This window comes from Tupaia chinensis, unplaced genomic scaffold (genome assembly GCF_000334495.1).
Source record: "Tupaia chinensis unplaced genomic scaffold, TupChi_1.0 Scaffold000420_1, whole genome shotgun sequence".
Lineage (NCBI taxonomy): Eukaryota > Metazoa > Chordata > Mammalia > Scandentia > Tupaiidae > Tupaia > Tupaia belangeri.
This window is the reverse complement of record NW_006159925.1, coordinates 1,430,295-1,442,859: the sequence shown is the minus strand read 5'-3', so window position 1 is coordinate 1,442,859 and position 12,565 is coordinate 1,430,295. Positions and strand designations below refer to the sequence as shown.

The 12,565-nt window shown below is 37.9% G+C and overlaps 1 long non-coding RNA gene across 1 annotated transcript in view; it reads right to left on the bottom strand.

The window, feature by feature from the left end:
- Positions 1 to 3,429: 3,429 nt before the first annotated feature.
- LOC102471717 (uncharacterized) overlaps positions 3,430 to 12,565 on the bottom strand; it is a 41,487-nt gene continuing 32,351 nt past the window's right edge. Inside the window, exons 3-4 of the long non-coding RNA XR_335449.1 lie at positions 5,918 to 5,987; positions 3,430 to 3,592 (exon numbers count right to left, since the gene is read on the bottom strand). This is a non-coding gene — a long non-coding RNA (uncharacterized LOC102471717). The remainder of the gene's footprint in view (positions 3,593 to 5,917; positions 5,988 to 12,565) is intronic.

The window sequence follows — 12,565 nt, the reverse complement described above, 5'->3', positions numbered from 1 at the left end:
CCAATTTAAGTTTAATGTTTTTAGACACATTTGCTTACTTCAAGGTAAAGAAAAACTTAAGTGGTACCCTCTGCTTGCAAATTACCAACAGAAAAATTTTTTAAAGGAAATCTACAATAAAAAAATAAAAACGATCATAACAAATGGAACACTAACAGACCTTTTATACTCCTGAAAGATAAATGACATTTTAAAAATATTTTTTGCTGATAGCAGGTATCTATTATGTTTAAAAGGAATGTCTCCAAATTATTTTTAGAGGTTTATACCTTGAAGATAATGGAAATGATAAAATAGTTAAAAACCTAGGTTCTGGAGTTCCACAGGGACTGCACCCACATTCTAGAAAGTGTGTGGGTGTGGGGCATTTTGACTTCTTTCTCCAAAGGGCAAGACGAGTTTGGTCTACCCTCTTACTGCTAAGAGGAGGAGGCCCAGCCTAGAACATGGGAAGACCCCCGGCTGCTGCAGGTGTGATTGAGGCAGGTCTTCCCCAGGGCTCTAGTGACCAGCTTCTAACTCAATGCACAAGAGCCAGGTGTACTCAAAAGGAGTGGGCAGTTCACACTCCTGTGTGCCAGCTCCTGCCACTCTGCATTACTCCCTCCACAAGTACACGCGTACACACACAGGTGCACGCTCAGCAAATGTTTCAGGTATTTCTTTTAGACCAGATGTCAAATCTTTCTAGCAGTACAATTCTAAGCATCATATTACCTTGTCTCTGGAAAGAGATTCATCCTTAATTACTGCCCCAACAAATTCCTGTTAAGCACTAATAAGTGTAACTGGAGGGGAAACCAAAACAAAACCAATGTAGGAAACTACAGCGAAAGTGTGGAGCATAGCAGATAGTAGAAACCCAGGTGACTGACGTGCACTGCAGAGGCCCCTGTGTCGCATCCAGGTGCTGTCCCTTGAAACTCAGGACCCAGGTGTCTTCAGAAACATGCTCTTGTCTTCAGTGAAGCTGATCCCACTGTGCTCAGTGGCCTGCTGACCAATCAGAAGTCTTCATTCCCTGGAGAATTTAGGGGTCTCTTCCGGCTGCAGGTTCCCTTTATGCGACCGTGTACACGTAGTGAGGGACAGTATTTTTAATTAACGTAGATCACATCTTCCCCTACACACAGCCCAGATTTTTAGCATAGCCATGTAATCTTCAAAACTAAAATAGATTTAAATGTAATATGGAAAGACAGGCCTGGCAACAAGTGACTTCAAATGTATGGTTTCCCGAGAGAATGCACATGTGAAATGAAACTGTAAGATAAACTCTTACTTATTAGAAAAAAAAATGGACTAAAGACATTTTTGAAGAAAAAATATTCCCATGACATAGACTTTGTTTTGTTTTGTTTTGATAGGATTTTTGTCTTAGGATGTGCGTGCTCATTGAAGAGAGGGAGAGACAAAGACAGACGCCATGAAGGGAAAGTGAGAAATCACCCCTGTGGGGGGGGATGGCCACACCACAGTCCTTTTTCTATTCTCCTGAGAGCTTGGGCATACACACACATGTGCCCGGTGTGGGTCAAGTCACCGGGTCCAGGACTTGAACTGCGGTTGGCCACGTGGAGTCCAGTGACATAATTGGTACATCTTCTGGCCCCTTGTTTAGTTTTAAATATGAAAATCATGAGGCAACAAATTTTGTAACTAACAATACACACACACACACACACACACACACACAGATACATATTCAGGTTAAATTTGTTGTGATTATTTAAACTCTATGCCTGTTATTACTTCTCCATATCACTATAGGTATTCTTTGAAAAGGCTTTAAAGTAGAGCAATTTACTGTTACTAATAGGAATGCAATCAGTCTTGTAAACGAATAAGGTGAAATTTACAAATTTCTAAAACTCCAGAAAAATTGAATCCATATTTACTGCCCTCTATCAATGTGCTTACAGGGTGGCAGTAGCAAACACATGTTGTGACCTAGGGGTTCTTAAAACTCGCTGACCTTCCTGTATCTGCCTGTGACTGTAGGCAGTTGCATTTAGAGCATTATCATATGATGTAATAAAGTCCCATTAGAGTCATAGTTGAGAGGAAGACCTGGTGCAGTCAGAGTGCAGTACCACTCACAAATAAATAGCTTTTTCTCCTACGATCAGACTGTCTGTGTCTGGGCCCACATGGGTGCTGTAGTTTTCTATTAGCATAAGTTGTTCAGTAGTTCATAAAACGTTCGGTGGAGATGGCAATTTCGTCATTGCAGCGACACCTGCAAACGTTGCTCCCCATGGTCACGGTTCTGGGCTGCGTCTGGAATCTGTACAGAGATGATAATGAGAGCGGGTTCGGGCCAGCTGGGGTGGCACAGTGGTGACATGATGCTCTGAGTGTGGGTGTGAAGAAGAGATGCACAGTTATTCTGGACAGAAGAGACAGCAGTGGTCTGTCATAGGTTTGGTTCTTTTTCTATTTCCATTCATCTTTTAAGTTCCCTTCTTATTTAGGAAATGTTCTCGCATTGATAAAACATATTCCCTTAGGCAGGACGGACGTTGGCTTTGCCTCTTCCCTTGAGGTTGCAGGTGTGACCAGGAAGCAGACACACCGCTGTGAAACCTCGCTGGGGCAGTGACCGATGTGAGGAAGTGCTGGGCAGTTTTTCTGGGAGGAAAGCAGTGGGCATTCGCCGTTCCATCCTGCTTTCGGTAGTGCTATGTTGCACCAGCAGTTGCTGACTGTCATCAGGTAAACAGCCACGGCTTTGATGATGTATCCTGCACAGAGATTCTTGGAACTTCAGGCCCAGCCAGTGGCGTGATAGTCAAGGTGTTTGGATCCCACAGGATCAACTGCCTAATTGGAGTCCTGGACCCAGGGGCTTGAAAAACATGCTGGGTGCCCATGTGTGAATGCCCCAAATCCCAAAAGACAGGAGAGATGGAGAAGAAGAAATTGCAGTTTGATCATCCCCGAGGGGGGACTCTCTCTTCTCTCTTTACTTTTATTTTATTGGTGTGCAAGTGCACACACATTCTAACAAATTAAAAAAAAAAAAAAAAGAGGGGAGGAGATTCTTGGAACTTCCTGATATCCAGTGGTAAACTATTTTTTGGCCTATTGATAAATTAGTTGGAGTGGATTTTGTTCGTAGTTTTTGCACATGAATTGACAGCCGCATTCCAGAGAACAGCCTGTCAGTGATGATATAAGTTCATACAAATAAACAGGATATTTTACTGATTGTATATTTTGCCTAATCTTAAATAGGTGATATTGTCATACTTTTAAAACTATCCATAATTATGACTGTTAAATTAGAAACCACTGTTTAAACAGATCATTTTATTTTATAATGTAAATATATATAAATTTAAAGATGAATCATTGGAATTGCTTTGAGTCCCCGAGAGGGAAAATGAGAAAGCAAACCACCAGGTCTGGGACTCGAACTGTGGTCAGCCATGTGGAGACCAGCACCCCAACCACCACGACACCTGCTGGCCCTATTGTCACATTCTTGCTTTTGCTCCAGTTGTGATTACCTACTGCTGCCACTGGTATTTCCAGCCAGACGTGACACATCTTGTTATCTCTATAAATACATGAATTCTTCCGAGTGCCCCTAAAAAAGAAACATAAAGAAGTCAACACGACTTCCAAAGACTGCTTTCCCATATTTTCACCCAGTGTAAAAAGACCAGTCCTATGCTTGCCGTTGCCCTTGCATGTCCTTTCCCGTTTCTGTACCTTACTCGTTAGACATTCTTTCTTCCCTGCTTTCAGTTTTCTTTGTTTTCAGTGCCGATACTCTTGAGTTTTGAGGATTTTTTTTTTACTGCTTTTTCCTTCTCTTTTATAATTCTTTAAAAATAAGTATAAAAGCTATACAATTACATCAGTTAATCTCAAGAGTTCAAGATGTAGTTAAATCCATGTTGATTAGGTACGTATGTTAGCTTATTTATATTTTTCTAGAGAAATGTCATTTCAAGATTGCTTTTAATTTTTTTTTTTTTTTAATTTCTTCAATGAGCAGGAGAGATGGACAGAAAGAAACAGAGAGACAGCACCCCCAATAGGGTCTTGATGCCGGAAACCAGCCCCAGCTGCAGCTAACTCTAAATCATGGAATAGGTGTGTCTGGCATACTCGGAAGTTTTTAACTTAAAGCCATAATCTTTTCTTGTGGGTCAACCTCACAGGGCATCATGTTTTATTGTTGAATCACTGATCACTGTCAGTTCCCTCGAGTTCTTTTCTTTTCTTCTTTTTTTGGAGAGGTTTTTCATATAGGGTGCATGCACTCACCAGAAAGACAGAGAGAGAGAGAGAGAGAGACAGAGACAGAAGGCAAGAAATCAACCCCCCCTCCAGGGGGGTTGTCCACTCCGCAATCCCTTCTCCTCCATTCTCTCCTCAGGATCTTGGGCACGCACATGCGCCCAGCGTGAGTTTAAGTCACTGGGTTTGGGACTCCAACCACAGTGAACTAACAGGGGAGTCCAACGACATAGCCATTAGGCTAACTGCTGGTCTTTTGAGTTATTTTCTAATAAAGTTTTATTTGCATTTAATGTACTGAAATGAAAAGAAGTAAATTTTTGACTATATATGTATGTGTGTGTGTGTGTGTGTGTGTGTGTGTATTCAAAAAGTTATATAAAAATATATATATAATTGTATATATAAATTTTATAAATATATAAAATTATATATATATATATATATATATATACACACACACTCAAAAATTGGGACTATGTGTGTATATGTATATATTTGTGTGTAGTATCAATTTTTTTTGCTATTGCTACTCTATAAACATGATAACTATGGTTTCCGTTTTTCTAAAATTTTAGATATGTGTACATTTTATATTATGTTATTCTTTTACAGGACTGATTTTATTTTTGTTTGTTAGATTTGATTGCTCTGCTTTAAAGTCTTTTAAAGAAGGGCTTGTGTGTATATGTATATATTTGTGTGTAGTATCAATTTTTTTTGCTATTGCTACTCTATAAACATGATAACTATGGTTTCCGTTTTTCTAAAATTTTAGATATGTGTACATTTTATATTATGTTATTCTTTTACAGGACTGATTTTATTTTTGTTTGTTAGATTTGATTGCTCTGCTTTAAAGTCTTTTAAAGAAGGGCTGGCAGTAGCATGGTAGTTAAAGTCCTCGACTCCCATATAGTCAACAGTGGTTTGAGTCTTGGACTTGGTGGCTTGCTTTCTCATTTTTCCTCTCTGTCTCTCTGTCTCTGTCTTCCTCCAGTCAAATTAAAAAATAATAATAAATAAAAATTTAAAAAATCTTTTTAAGAATATCCCTAGTGACATGGAGAAGCAATAGTGGATATAGTTTGAATAATCACAACACATTTAAGATGAATATACCTGTATATGAATCTTAAATTTAATGTAGTTTTGAAGATTACATAGGTATAATAGAAACTGGATTGACCATAAGTTTGTGTGTGTAGGGGAAAGAGTTTTTTTTTTGTAACAGAGACAGGGAAATATTTTCCATAAGAGGGAATGGAAACTTAAAGTCTAGAAAAAATAATCAGAAAAAAAGTGATAGGTCAGGGAAAACTCTTCATTTTATCCTAGGTAATGGCGGGATTGTGACTAATTGTATTTCTTTAGAAGTCAAAGAAAGAGTTTCTGATCATTTCAGTCTTTTTGTATCATCCATCATCTATTCTATCATCTATATTTATATCTGTTCAATATATCTGTATCTATCAGATTGCTATTTAATGAGTGGGCCATCAGGAGCCATTTTGATATATCCTAAGATATGTCAAACGTAGTTACGTTTCTTGTTTTATTTTAGCAAGAAAATTAAATAAGAACTTTATTTATTTCAAGGTCTTACTTAAAGACCTATAATATCCCAACAATGTCAATATATATGTATAAAATAACATATACTTACTTTATATAAACTATAAATCTTTGTTTTGGATTTCTATAAACGCTCAGAAGGAGTTCTTCCAATAATGTTTCTGTAAATGATCCCAAGTGGATGATTATTAGAAGAGAACAAATAGAAATGATTAGTCTTGTCTAATGCTGTTCTACTAAATATCAAGTAGATTTTACTGAGAAAAGGCATAATAATAAGCATAAGGAAACCTAAAACAAGCACGATAAAGACATTTTATCTAACCCCCAAAGGCATATGTATATTTTAAAATATTTACCATAATTAATTGTATAATTTGGTATATATGCAAAAATTTGTATTAGGACCTGAAGTTCATACATTGATGAGTCATAGTACAATAAATGGGAGGCTATTATCATCCCATATTTCTTAATATTTCACTCATATATTGCTTTAACTTTTTCTGAGCTTCAAAATGCTACCTTCCTCCAAAAGTAGTCATAAACTTCAATATCTGTGACTTACTTACATCCTTTGCTTTCATAGATTTACTGTATTATTTATGTGACCTTAAACAGAATTTTCCCCCTTTGACCTGAGTTTAAATTTATAGAGAGGAACATACGTCATAAATTATTCTGTGACTCTCTTCTATAATTCCGTATTGGGATATTGGGGTTAAGCCTTGTCGATGAATGTAGCTTTCATTCATTTATTTTCATTGTGTCCCATTTTTGCAAAAATAGTTCAGTCTATTTACCCATGCTCTGCTGATCATCTGATCATTCTGAGTTGTTTCTCATGTGGACAGTGCTATTGGAAACATGCATGTTGGGAGGTTTGAGGGCGTGTGCATGTGCATATGCTTCCTTCGAGTAAGGCAGCCTTGGACTGCACGTTATGCACATTTTACTAGGATATGCCAACTAAATGTGGCAAGGGCTTGTAATCTCGAAAGGTTGCAATGGTCCATGAGTTTACCAACACCGGGCACTTTAATAATTAACTTTTTGTTATTCTGATTAGTATCAATGACATCTCACCTTTGTTGTGATCAGCATCCCCGAATGTCTATTTTTTAAAAATAATTTTGTTTGACTTTATTTGTTATTATTATATTGTAATTTGACAAGAGAAAGAGAGAGAGAAAGAGAGAGAGAGTGAGAAAGCAAGCCACCAGGTTCAGGACTTGAACCATAGTCAGCCATGTGGGAGTCCAGGGCCCTTAACCACCACATCACCTGCCAGCCCCACCCAGAATGCCTGTTGCGTTTTTATGTGATCATTCATAATTGTATTTATGTGGCATGCTTGTTCATGTTTCTGTCTCTTGTTCATTTTTTCTATTGAGTGCTTAGTTATCTCTTAAGGATTTCCAAATTTCTTTTTATTATAGATTCTGAATACTAAGCAATGTTTTGGTTTTATGTGTTAGTAAAAATGTGCATCTGTTGGGCCAGCCAGTGGTGTGGTGGTTAAGGCTGCTGGATCCCATGCAGCCAGCTGCATGATTTGAGTCCCAGACCCAGTAGCCTGAGGAGCACAGTGGGTGCATGTATATGTGTGGTCCAAATCCCAAGAGGAGGGAGATGAGGAAGGGATTGCAGTATGACCGTTCACCATGAAGGGTTCATTCTCACGTGCATTCTCGCTCTCTCCCTGTCTGTCTCCTGTGAGTGTGTGTGTCTATTGGCAATTTTTTTTTTTTGAGAGGTTTTTGCTATAGGGCGTATGCGCGCACCAGAAAGACAGAGAGAGACAGAGAGATAGGAAGTGAGAAACCAACCCACAGGGGTGATGGCCATGCCGCACTCCCTTCTCCATTCTCCTGTCGGGACTTTGGGCTTGCATGCACACGCGCCCAGTGTGAGTTTAAGCTGCCGGGTCCAGGACTCAAACCATGGTCGACTACATGGGTGTCTAGTGATATAGCCATTATGCTAACTGCTGGTCCCCCTACTGGAAATTTTTTAAAAGTGCATATGTGTTATGAAAAATATACTTCCAGAAGGCCAGATAGTGATGTAACAATAACATGTGATGGATACTCTGTGAAGCTGACTTACACAGGAAGTTGCTGGGTTCATGTCCGACTTCCTTGAATATTCTGAGCACATGTGTGTCCACGAGGCCAGGGTAGCCGAGGTTGAGGGTTGAGTGTGGATTGCAATGTCCAAAAATGATGTTTTTGTCACTCATAAAATAAATAAGCAAACATATATACATATATATATATATACATATATATATATATATATATATATATATATATATATATATTTTTTTTTTTTTCCTTTCCCATTCACTGTGTGGTATCTTTTCGGGAACAAAAGTTCTTAGCATAATGTAGCTTAACTTAGCTATCTTTCACTGTGACTAGTGCTTGTGTCTTAGTTAAGAAATCTTTTCCTTCACTGTTGTTATAAAGATATTTTTTGTGTATTATTTTCCAAGAGTTTTATACTTTTGTTTCTTTGCTTATGTCCTTATTTCCTGTAACTGATTGTGTAGTCTGTGAAGTAGAAATCCAGTTTCATTAAAGCTCACTATGGATAAACTACTTTCCTAATAACTTTTTTTTCAATAGATTTTTGCTATACGGCACGTGCACTTGCTGAACAAACCGAGAGATGGATCGCCCCCTGGCGGGGTGGACACACTGCAATGATTTATCAAGTGGCTGTGTATGAGTTATCATTCTCATGTCTCTATTCTCTTTCTTTGCCTACTTTTCTTGCCAGCACTGTTGCCACGCAGCTACGAGAACCTTGGTTTGGCAAGGAATGCTAACTTTTGAGCTTCCTAGTAGGAGTTTAGGGCTTCTATCATCCAGTTTCATAACTTAAGATGTTATGAAACCTATATAAAACCTTTTATAGCTTATGTACATTTTCCAGTCAGTCCTGCAAAGCCCTACATAGGGGGCCATAGGTTGCCTAGTGCTTAAGTCGCTGGACTTGCACATGGCCAACCATGGTTCAAGTCTCAAACCTGGCAGCTTGAAAATCATGCCAGGAACATGTGCAAAGTGTGCCCAAAATCCCAGGAGGAGGGTGGAGGAGGAGAAGTTGTGGCATGATCATCCCTGTGGGGTGATTTCTCACTTCCCCTCTCTCTCTTTCTCTCCTTGGTGAGCACACATGACCTTTGGCAAAAACAGAAAACAAACAAACAAAAAGCCCTGTACAGTTCGCAAGTTCCTAGATATTTTTTTTGTTCAAATTGTGTGGTTGTATTTTTTTTTCCCATTAAATGACTCTCCTATTTGGATACTGACAATTTCTCATCCTCATTTTCATGTGTGATCTATCATTTTGGTGTGTCTGAGGTGAATGGAAGAGAATTTCAGCATGTACTCGAATCCATCATATTAAAAATAATGCCATTATAAACCTTTCAACTCAGTATATAAAAATATGATTAAAACTTGGTTATACTTGTAGAATAAGTCTAAATATAATTCTAACATGTTTTGGAAGTAATCACAATTGATGCATATTTATTTTACCTCTGCAGTAATAAATCAATATTCTCTTTTAATGTACTTTCTCTACATACAGTTTGAGCCCTGGAAATATTATTTTTATTGCTTTACAGTCATATATATTTTATTAAAAATATTATTATCCAGCTTCTTAATTCACTTTATTATCCTTGCTTTTTTAATTTCATCTATCAGTCTTTATTGAACATGAGCTCTAAGTATCTTTAGATTGTGTCGGAATATAACAATTTTCCACAACAGATTTTCAGCTTCTGAATATAATTAAATACAATAGTAAGGATGGTAAAAGGATGTTCAAATTTTATTCTGTGGAAAATAACAAGAGAGAGAGAGAAGTTCTTTCAGATGTGGGTTTATTGAAGTCTTCTTTCTTTATAATCAAAATTCTGAAAATAATTGGAAATTGGAAAGAACATTGGTACACTTTGTTCAATCATTTTCCAGTTTTAGGAAGAGCTATTATTTGCCGAAGATTGTTATTTTCCTGCAAGGTGTAAATAGTTTCAATCATTCAAATCCAATTATGTATATTCTACATCCAACTCATATTTAAAGTAAAATCAGTGAATTAGAGGTGCTATTATAACTGGATAAAGACTCCCGAGCTAGCAGGGAAACCAATCCCATCACCTGGGGTGGGAAATATCAAGTACCACTTTCGAGTCAAAGATTGCGTGTCCTTCAGATTGACTTGGGACCAGCTTGACCTTACAGTTATACTCAAGTGATTTATAATGAAAATCTCATTTCTTCTGGAAAGAGATGTGAATTCAGTGTGTGCATAATATTAAAAATAAATGTCATAAAGAGTCAAAAATATTTTTGAGAAAAAGCATGACAATCATAATATATATAGCTTGGCTAAATTCTCATTAAAATAATAGGCCACTTTCACTGAAATTTCATTTGTATTTATTATTTAAATTTAAAATGAAATGGTTACTTTCAATAGTGAAATTATTGTCATTATGACTATAGAAGGTTACAGATTTTGTTCCTAAGAATAACTCTTAAAGCCATCTGTATTTATTTACTGATGGATTTTGGCTGTAATAGTACTCTATTACATAAAATTCAAAAAGAGTTTTATGCTCATTCATATAGCAACACATCATCAATCTGAATCTTAGCTATATAGGTGGCTTTGTTACCCCAAAATACACAGAGAACTGAACAAACAAAAAATGCCTTCAGTTATCTCTAAAGTAGTCATGAAGCAGTTCAGTACTTAATTCTTGCTATCATAGGCACCGCTAAATAAGAGAGCATATTTTTATTAGTGGACAGTTTTTATCCCAGGAAGTAACAGGGAAACTTTAGAGTCAAGAAACAAATACAAAAAAAAAAGATAAAATTTTTGAGGCAATGATCTCTCTAAAAGATTTACGTTTTGTGCATTAATCTAATAACACTTTTCAAGTCCCTCTCTGCAACTCAAGTAGGATGACAGACAAAAAAAGTTGTTTATGAAAGTTATGATCACCTGGAGTCGGTATGTTGACTGATTCCATTGCAGTAAGGATATGATTACTACTGTTATTATATTCATTGAAAGTCATAAATCTCTGGGGTCAGCAGGTGGCATAGTGGTTAAGGCACTGGACTTCCACATGGTCAACCCTGGTTTCAGTCCCATACTGGCAGCTTGAAAATTATGCTGGTCACATGTGCATGTGTGCCCAAAGTCCCAGGAAGAGAATGGAGAAGGGATAGCAACATGTCCTTCTGGGGAGTGATTTATCACTTTTGCTCTCACTATCTCTCTCTGTCCCTCTTCTTTCTGGTGCATGCATGTATCCTATGGCAAAAACCTTAAAAAAAATAAAAGTCATAAATCTCAGAATGCTTGATAATAATCCCCCACCTGTGTTAAATATGTCATCTTACACAAAACTGTCATATTAACATCACAGCTGTAGGTAAGGGTAGCCTTTCTTTTTTCCTTTCCTTCCTTTTCTATCTTTCCTTTCTTTCCTCCCTTCCTTCCTCCCTTCTTCCCTTTCTTTCTTTTGCTTTTGTTCTCTCTCTCTCTGTCTCTCTTTCATTCTTTTATTGTCAGAGGGTGCCTGCTCATCACAGGGAGATGGGGAGGGAGGTAGAGCACAAGAGAAAACCTCCCAGTCTGTGGAGTATGGTCTTACCACAATCCCTTAATCATTTCTTCATCTTGTTGGGATTTGCCTCCCCCCCCACCCCATACATGCAGCCAGTATTTCAAGCCACTGGGGCTGGAACTCAAATGATGGTCAACCATGTTGGCTCCTACTCTCTTAATCACTAGGCCACAGGGCTGGCCCACCTTGCATTTTACAGGTTAGCAAAATAAACCTCTGAAAAATGCAGTCATTTGTCCTAGTCACATAGCTAACAAATTCTACACTTAGACATCACACTCAACCTAACCCTCAGCCTGGCCTCTTTTACAATAGAGAAATGAGAATTGCAAGAGCAATAGAAATGAAGTGAATGTACTTTTAAACATATAGGAGGGATTTTGGTCATGGAGAGGAGGTTTGGGGAAAAGTTATGCCTGGGTGGTGTAGACGTACACACAACACCGGAATGAGCAGAATAGCCTGCAGTGGCCCTTGGAAGCTCACCATCAGAAGGACTAGTTAATGAAGTCCTTATATTGCCCTTTCTTCTCCAACCGCAGGAACTTCTTTGTCCTTCTGAACACTAATGCCATCTTACATCATAGGACTTCTCTCCTAGGGGCCCCCCTGCCAAGGGACTGTTTTTCCTGTCTTTGCTGATCTCAATTCTTCTTACATTCTTGCTCAACACGGACTACATCAGGGAACCTTGTAAGGAAATCATAATTAGGTCAAACCCCCTGTAGCACCTTTCTCATTTTACCCCCTGCTCTATTTGTCCCTACTATTTGTCCCTGTATATTTGGGTTATTCACAGACATTACGATCAGACTCCACTGCAGGTATGATTTTGTCTGCGTTGGTTCATTCTGCAGCTGTGGCATCTTGGATGTGCCTAGTAACCAGTGACTGCTCACTAAGTGTTCGTCGAAGGTATCAAGTAATAGATTTAATTGTGTAATATTTGGCACACATATCTACCTTTTGTAGAGTATAAGTCCATGAAGGAAAATAACACATTAGTTTTTCACTTACTACAAGGAAAAGTGCATATTCAGCCCATATTAAATGCTTATTGAAAGACATGTTTTAGTT